The sequence below is a fragment of the Emys orbicularis genome, chromosome 17 (genome assembly GCF_028017835.1).
Source record: "Emys orbicularis isolate rEmyOrb1 chromosome 17, rEmyOrb1.hap1, whole genome shotgun sequence".
Lineage (NCBI taxonomy): Eukaryota > Metazoa > Chordata > Testudines > Emydidae > Emys > Emys orbicularis.
Genome location: NC_088699.1, coordinates 18,844,847 through 18,853,075, shown reverse-complemented (window position 1 = coordinate 18,853,075; position 8,229 = coordinate 18,844,847).

Sequence of the window (8,229 nt, the reverse complement as noted above, 5' to 3'; positions counted from 1 at the left end):
TCTCTGAGTCTCCGCCTTGCATGGCAGTTCATCTGCAAGAGGGCAGGATTGTTCCATGTGAGTGTAACACTGACAGATGGCGGACAGGATCAAACCTGGGACCACTAGAGCTAAACGCATGAGCCTCAAGCCACATGGCCCTTAGCTAAGGCAGTAGAGGAGACTCATTAATCTCTAAGTGGTCTCGGTGCCACTAGATGGGACAGAACACCACACACAGGAGGTGTGTGGGTTACATACTTCCCCTACCTGAGGAAGTGTGTCCCAAGCTTCAGAGACTTCTCAGTTGAAATCCCAGATGAGCCCCCACTTGTAACACCAACAGACCCCGGTCGTTGGCAGGTGGGATCAACCCTGGGACCCCTGGAGCTTAGTGCATGAGCCTCTACTGCATGAGTTAAAGCCACATGGCACCTAGCTAATGCTGTAGCAGATTCATTAATCTCTAAGTGGTCTCAGTGCTGCTAGAGGGGACAGAGCACCACACCCAGGAGGTGTGTGGGTTACATGAGCACAGTTCCTCCCTCTGGTGTGCATGGTGGATCTCTTCTCCATGGCACGTATTTCTGTTCACACAAAAGGGAGTTCTGCTTAAGGGACGAGGGCAGACTATGGGACAGAGAACCATGCAGATAAGGGGTCTGCATATGGATCAGGGACACAGAGTGAAAGTAACAGAGGGTCCTATGGCACCTTTAAGACTAACAGAAGTATTGGAGCATAAGCTTTCGTGGGTGAATGCCCACTTCATCAGACGCAAGAGTGAAAGTGATCAGTGGTTTGAGCATTGGCCTGCTAAACCCAGGGTTGTGAGTTTAATCCTTGAGGGGGCCATTTAGGGATCTGGGGCAAAAATCTGTCTGGGGATTGGTCCTGCTTTGAGCAAGGGGTTGGACTAGATGACCTCCTGAGGTCCCTTCCAACCTTGATATTCTATGATTCTATGACAGGTTTCAGAGAGCAGCCGTGTTAGTCTGTATCTGCAAAAAGAACAGGAGTACTTGTGGCACCTTAGAGACTAACAAATTTATTAGAGCATAAGCTTTCGTGGGCTACAGCCCACTTCTTTGGATGCATATATGCTTCTATGATTTGTGGTTGTCAGCCTTGGGGTCCCAGGCCGGAGAAACAAATGACATCGTTTCTCAGCAAGGAGTTTGCTGCTACTAGCGAGAGACTCAGAACTGGCCAATTTGGTGATGAACTGTATTTGGAAAGCAATCCAAGGGTGCTACATGGCAAGTAACACTTCCCATGACCTCATCATCTCTCAGACTCACTCTCTCCCTACATTCCCTTCTGGGAGCTGCTCTCAGGCAATCCCAATGGTTGCTCTCATATGGCAGTGGTGGAGGGCCTGCGGCTCTAGAGTTGGCTTCTACTTATCTAGCCCCCATCACCAGAGTATCTGAATCCCTCACAAACATGAATGGGTTAAGCCTAACAATCCCTCTGAGAGGTAGAGAATTATTATCCCATTCTTATAATGGGAGACTGAGGCAGGTCACTATTGTGGCCAGAATTACCCACAGAGCTCAGCATCCATAATAGGGGCCATCTTTTCAGCAGCGCTCAGCACCCAACTTACTGTGTTTTTCTGAAAATCGGACCATCCGTGTTGCCATGGGAGCTGCTGGTTGCTGAGACCTTTTCAAAACCGGGCCTACGTGTGGGTGCCGAGGACTGGCAAAATCTGGGTCCTGAGTTCTACTAAAGATTTGGCCCCACGTGCCTAGAAATTTGTGGTCTCCTGGGTCCTCGGTGCAGTGCTTTAACCAGCCAGAGGCTCTGTCAGAGCCGATTTCTGTCCACTCTTATTGCGTGGTACACGGTGCCCCTCTCGTCTGTCTACCTGTTCTCTGGCCAGGGGCTCTTAGTCGGGGGCAGGAAAGGTGGCTCAGCTCATTGCCTATGAATAGGAGCATAAATGGGATTTGAACTATGGAAGCAGTGTCCGTGTCGCCACATCCTAACATGGTTTAATAATAACAACAACAAATAATAATTAATATGGATGTTTAGAAACCTAATCCAGGCAGCTTTTCTGTAAGTATCCTCTTTCCACTGTTGCAGCAGGGCCTTTTGTAAGCTCCCTGGGGCAGGGGCCAGCTTTTTGTTCTGTGTGTACAGGGCCTAGCACAACGGGATTCTGGTCCACCACTGGGGCTCGTCGGCGCTATGGTAACATAAATAATAAACACGAATTGACCATTGTTGGGCTTTGCCGTTGGGGCTTTTCGAATTCCGGGTCTGTGCCACTCTGTTCCTGTGCCACCAACACCACTTCCTCGTCCTGCAAGGCAGGAGGGGTTCAGGAGCAGAGACTCTCTCTGCATCGCTCTGTTGTTGAAGCTGATTCTTGATCCCCTCCCGCTCCCCGCCCCCCAGCTAAATAAGCAGAAGTTGTGGAATATCATTGACTTTATTGGTGAGCTGTGCACATCTTGCACCCAGCCACATGCCCCTTGGACAAACAGGAGAAAAGCAACACCTCATCAGCTGGTTTATTACTGGAATGAGAAGACTCTTTCTGTTCAGTAGCCAGGGGGATTAGCTTCTGCCCTTCTAGCTGCCTGAGCCTAGATGGAAGCTGCTCTTGCTTGTGTTGTTACACATGCTGCCCTTTCCCTGGGTATATCCCTTGTCTCTGCTTCGCCTATTATTGGAGGGGTATTTGCTCTTGGGTTGTGCTCTGCCTCTTGGAAATCCTGCCTCACCAGCAAAAAGGGTGGAAATCGTCTGTTTGGCTTCCCCTGCCTGGTCTCCCGAAGGGCGTTGGAATGAATGAGAGAAATGGCAACCATTGTGCAACCCGTATCTCACACATAGCCTTGGCCACCACGCCTGAACAAAGCCAGATCCCTATACTAGCGATCGATCCATTGGTTGTTTTCTGATCAGTGACAGTAGAGGCCATAGCTAGTTGCTATATATGATTCATAGATTCATAGATTCTAGGACTGGAAGGGACCTCGAGAGGTCATCGAGTCCAGTCCCCTGCCCTCATGGCAGGACCAAATACTGTCTAGACCATCCCTGATAGACATTTATCTAACCTACTCTTAAATATCTTCAGAGATGGAGATTCCACAACCTCCCTAGGCAATTTATTCCAGTGTTTAACCACCCTGACAGTTAGGAACTTTTTCCTAATGTCCAACCTAAACCTCCCTTGCTGCAGTTTAAGCCCATTGCTTCTTGTTCTATCCTTAGAGGCTAAGGTGAACAAGTTTTCTCCCTCCTCCTTATGACACCCTTTTAGATACCTCAAAATGATGTATGGCTTCCTTCCGGATGTCCTGTCACTAGGGTGACCAGATGTCCCAATTTTATAGGGACAGTCCCGATTTTGGGGGCTTTTTCTTATATAGGCACCTATTACCCCCCACCCCCGTCCCGATTTTTTACACTTGCTGTCTGGTCACCCTACCTGTCACCCACCCCAGAAAAGAATGAAGAAAAGGGCTCTCAGGCAGTGTGGGGCATCACCAGCTATCTCAGTCAATGCTGTGAGGGGGTGGTTCAACGCCTGATCCGGGGGAGTGTAGAAAGAGAGAAGGATGCCTACGTGCAGCAGCATGAGCCCACGGTTAAGAGCAAAGGCCCAAAATCACGAAGAAACAGACTCTGGCGAGAGTCACGTGGGCGAAAGAGATTTTCTTGAACTGAATGTTCTCCAGGAAGGGAAAGGCCATGCAGTCATCATACAATTCCATTGGATACGAAATCCGTTGTGCTTTCATGGGTCAGAAGGTAATTTAATCTACTGAGTTGGAAGTGGGTAGCTTGCCAGGGCTATTATCATAATCCCCCTTTTTCCTGAGTCCCTTATAGGGAGCTGGAAAGGCCATGGCAAGCTGGTGTGTTGCTGCCTCGTATACCGTGGCAAGGGGGAAAGCACTGAGCTGGGTGTTCTCTCCAAGAGAGTGATCTGTTTAGTTTTACAGCTGGGAATGCTACTAGTTTCTTTGTTTCTTTTCCTTCCTGTTTGTACCCAACACAGCCAGCAGGTCTTCATGAAAATCTCAAAAGTTTCATGCCACAGGACAAGCACAGCACGTTCTTTAACCAGACCTCTACTGCGGGTATGTTGTTGTGTGCAGGAGGCAGCTCAGATGGAAAACAGGGCCAGAAGACTTTCTTCCTGATCTTTGTGGAAGGCCTGTGAGTGTTACCAGGTGGTGTTTGGGAGCGGGGCTGTTCTCATGCCCGGAAGCCAACTGTCCTTGAAGCCATCGATGTGTATTTCTGAAATCAGTACTATGTTGTTTTAATATGTCACTGGACAGGTAAAATGGCTTTTGTACGGGGCTGACAAAATTGCAGCGTCTTGTCCTACCTTCTACGATTGGTTTTTGTGCAGTCAGTTTCAGAAGGACCATTAAACCTGATGCTTGACCAAACAGCTCCAATCTGTGTTCCCTACGGATAAAACTCATCTTGTGCAGGGACCCAGGTCTATGCATTGCTTAAGACTTCAGAATGGGGCTTAAGAGCATCTTAAATGGTGCGAGGCCTACCGTTGACCCTCTGCAGAGGGGTGAAATTGATCCTACATGATCCAGCAACCAGAGACTTTGCGGGCAGGACACTTTAAAAGTGAACATGGACATGTTACTGAAGGTCCTGCATGATCTTTGGGGAAGCCTTTTTATACACTGAACATCCTGTAATTGGCAACCTGTTAATGAGCATGTTGGATATGTTGGGATAAACACCATGAGAGAGACAGGGTTGATTTAACCTCGGCAAGTGGGGAGGGTCTCAGAGCCCAGGCCTCAGGGCAAGAAGGGAAGTCTACACTGCTGTTTTTAGCCCTGTAGCACAAGCCCCACGAGCCCAAGTTGGTTGACCTGGGCTCTGAGACTCGCTGCCTTGGGGGGCAATGTTTTTTTTCAGTGTAGATGTACCCCTCGACTCCTGATCAAATGGTCAGGTGGGAAATGAACTCACATGAACCCTGGTCTTTTGCAGCTGCTTGTTTAGCTCTGTCCCTTTCTCAAAGGATTACTTTTTGGACTGGATATGGATAGAAACATTGCAGAATTCATAACCCGCCTCATGAGCAATAAGAAGGTCCATCTGGTCAACCTGTCCCAGATCTCATGAATGGGTACACGATGTGGTGTAGAGTAATCATGCTGGGCTCAAGGTGCATGAAAGGTGTATATTCAGTGACACCGTTCCAACTGCCCCTGCATAGCAGAACACGGGTTTCTGCAGTGCCTGTCCGCAGACTTCCTGTTTGGGAAGCTAAATCACTTAGAAGTACCGTTTCCAATACCACACAAGGTAACAGCATCCTTGACTGACTTTCACAACTCACAAAGGCCTCAGACATCCACTACCAAATCAAATGAGTTAGTGAAATGGATTTCCTGCTATGATTGTGGCATCCTGGATAAACTGCGCTTGCCTGAATCTAAGCCTTGATCCTGCGCCTTGATCCACTCAGGCAGACCCAATGCGAGTGCTGAGCCCCACCGAAATCAAGAGGGCTCCATCATCATGGGTCTAATTGCAGGATTGGGGCCCTGCTTTTATGAGGAACATTGGTTGATGCTGTGCTGTCTCTCTATAGACTATCCGTACATCTGCGTAGCTAATGCGGCTGCTACTTGGTAATGTTCCTTGGCTCCTAATCCTATTAAGCCTTCTCCAGAACCCATGCCAATGCCTTTCTTGCCCATGTGCAATTCCCGATTATGTAAATGAGACTTGGGTGTGGAGACAAGATTTCAGACTATAAGGTGGACTTTCGTGCTCCTGGACACTCATTCCTGGGAATTAGAAAAATGGGTTTCCCAACACGTGAACTCCAAATTTTTAGAAGCTGGGTGATTAACATTGTGTGGCTAAGGCTGTGTGTATTTGTAAATGTTGACATTTCTCAGAGGCAATTCCCAGGTGTATTCACCAGTTAATATGCACTGTGACCTGAGGGACATAATCAGGTAAGAGTCTTCAAGTACGGAAAAGGTTGTTATAAAGAGGAGGGTGATAAATTGTTCTCCCTAAAACTCAGGATAGAACAAAAAGTAATGGGCTTAAATTGCAGCAAGGAAGATTTAGCTGAGACATCAGGAAAAACTCCATCATTGAAGGTTTTTAAGAACAAGTTAGACAAACACTTCTCAGGGATGGTCTACTCTAGATAATACTTAGTCCTGCTTCAGTGCAGGGGACTGGACTCGATGACCTTTCGAGGTCCCTTCCAGTCCTACATTTCTGTGATTCTATGACACAGCAAATTCAGAGCAGCCTGGTGAACATGAAAATAAGGTGTTTTATTGGCAAACATGGTTCAGGAAGAGATTTGAAACACTGGGGTGGGTAGGAAGGATCTCCTTTTTTTGGGTAATGATTATTATTTGTATAGGTGTAGGGTGCCCATAGTGTAGGCCCTGTACATACACATAGTAAGAAACCTTATAATTTAAATAGACAATAGGTAAAATATAAAGTGGGAGGCACAGAGAGACAAAGTGACTTGTCTGAGATCATACAGCAGGTCAGTTGTGAACTAGAAATAGAACTCATGTCACGTGCCCTATCCACTGGACGATACTGTCCCTCTAATAATCTGGGCTCCAACCCAATAATCTTAAGACATGTGAGTGGGGGACTCCTCTGCTTACATAGAATCCCACCAAGTCCATGAGACCCTATAGAGACACAATGGTTCACCTACACATCTGAGCTTGCAGGCTCAGGATCTTAGTCTGTCACTTGAATGGCTGTTCTCCACTCCCTAACCTGCTCTCTGCTTTCTAGGAGCGAAGCGGCCCTGGAGTTAGCAGAGATTTGCTACAGTCGTTACAGATTCTATTTTCCTTCCTGAAGAGCTCTAAAGACATCTCTGGGAAACAAGCTTGGTTACTTGGAGGGGTCACAGAACACTGAAATACCCAGGCATATTGTATATGGCTGTAACAGGCAGATATCCAACCACACACAATAAATGCCATGGGGTGAAGTCCTCCTTCCCTGTTTTCAAGGCCTGTTCCTGGCCCACCCCCCAATGTTATCAGTATAGCACTCTGAAGTGGTGGTGTACACTGCAATGTTCTTTCCCAGGAGGTTGTTGTACACAAAGCTGGGTCAATTACCAGATAACTGTATTTTTACCCCTGTCTCTTTAAACCTGAGATTCTGCTCCCAATCAGCGGCACAGCTGTGGTGGATAGGAAGCGCTTTGCTGCAGGGGCTTGAGCTACCTGGAACATGTCCACTGTGGGCTGAGACTCCCTTGAATTTGCAGGTACTATAACCCCTTTTTGAATTTGTTATGATCATTTGCAAAGGTGATAAAGCTTAAGTAGCAATCACAGAGGTCTCTGTGAAGCTGAATTTGTTAGGCTCAGGAGACACCAACTTGTAGCAAGGTTGCAAAGTGGGCAAACTGTGGCTGACTTGAATACTTACTGCATGAATCAAATGCTAAAGAATGCACATAACTCTTTTGTTTATCATTAAAATTTGGTAGCAGTTTTTGACTAAAGGAAATGTATTGTTTATAGTCCCAGTGCAGCTGATACAAATGGTAACTAGAGAATGCTGAAATATGAGGTGGAACTTTATTTTGTCTTACTTGAGGACATTTTGGAATGGTTGTAGGGTTAAACGCATGTTCAGGGAAGTGTTCTACCCAAAGCTGGGTAAAATGCCAGAGCAGTGTATTTTTAACCCTCTATTTTATTAAATCTGAGACTCTGCTCCAGGTCAAAGTAGCATAGCTGTGAGGAGCAGGCAGTGCTATGCAGTGGCTTCACCTGTGTGCTGGGTTTGGCGCTTCCATAGAGGGCTGAGTTGCCTTTGATTAGCAGCTTGTGCTGATTAAATAGAGCTGCTTAGGCAATGGGCTGCTCTCCCAAAGGGAGGAGGCAGGGCTGTGCTTTGAAATCCCCCCAGCAGAGCTGGCCTGGTTTACATGGGAATGCATGCTGTGCCCGCTAATAGGATGGAGATATACCTATCTCATAGAACTGAAAGGTCATCGAGTCCAGCCCCCTGCCTTCACTAGCAGGACCAAGTACTGATTTTTGCCCCAGATCCCTAAGTGGCCCCCTCAAGGATTGAACTCACAACCCTGGATTTAGCAGGCCAATGCTCAAACCACTGAGCTATCCCTCCCAGGATGGGCCAGTGTCTGTGCTTCCTAGTCACTTTGGAAGGCATCGGCAGAATGCAGCTCTGCTCACCCCAAGTGAGAGGCTGAGCCAGCCAAGC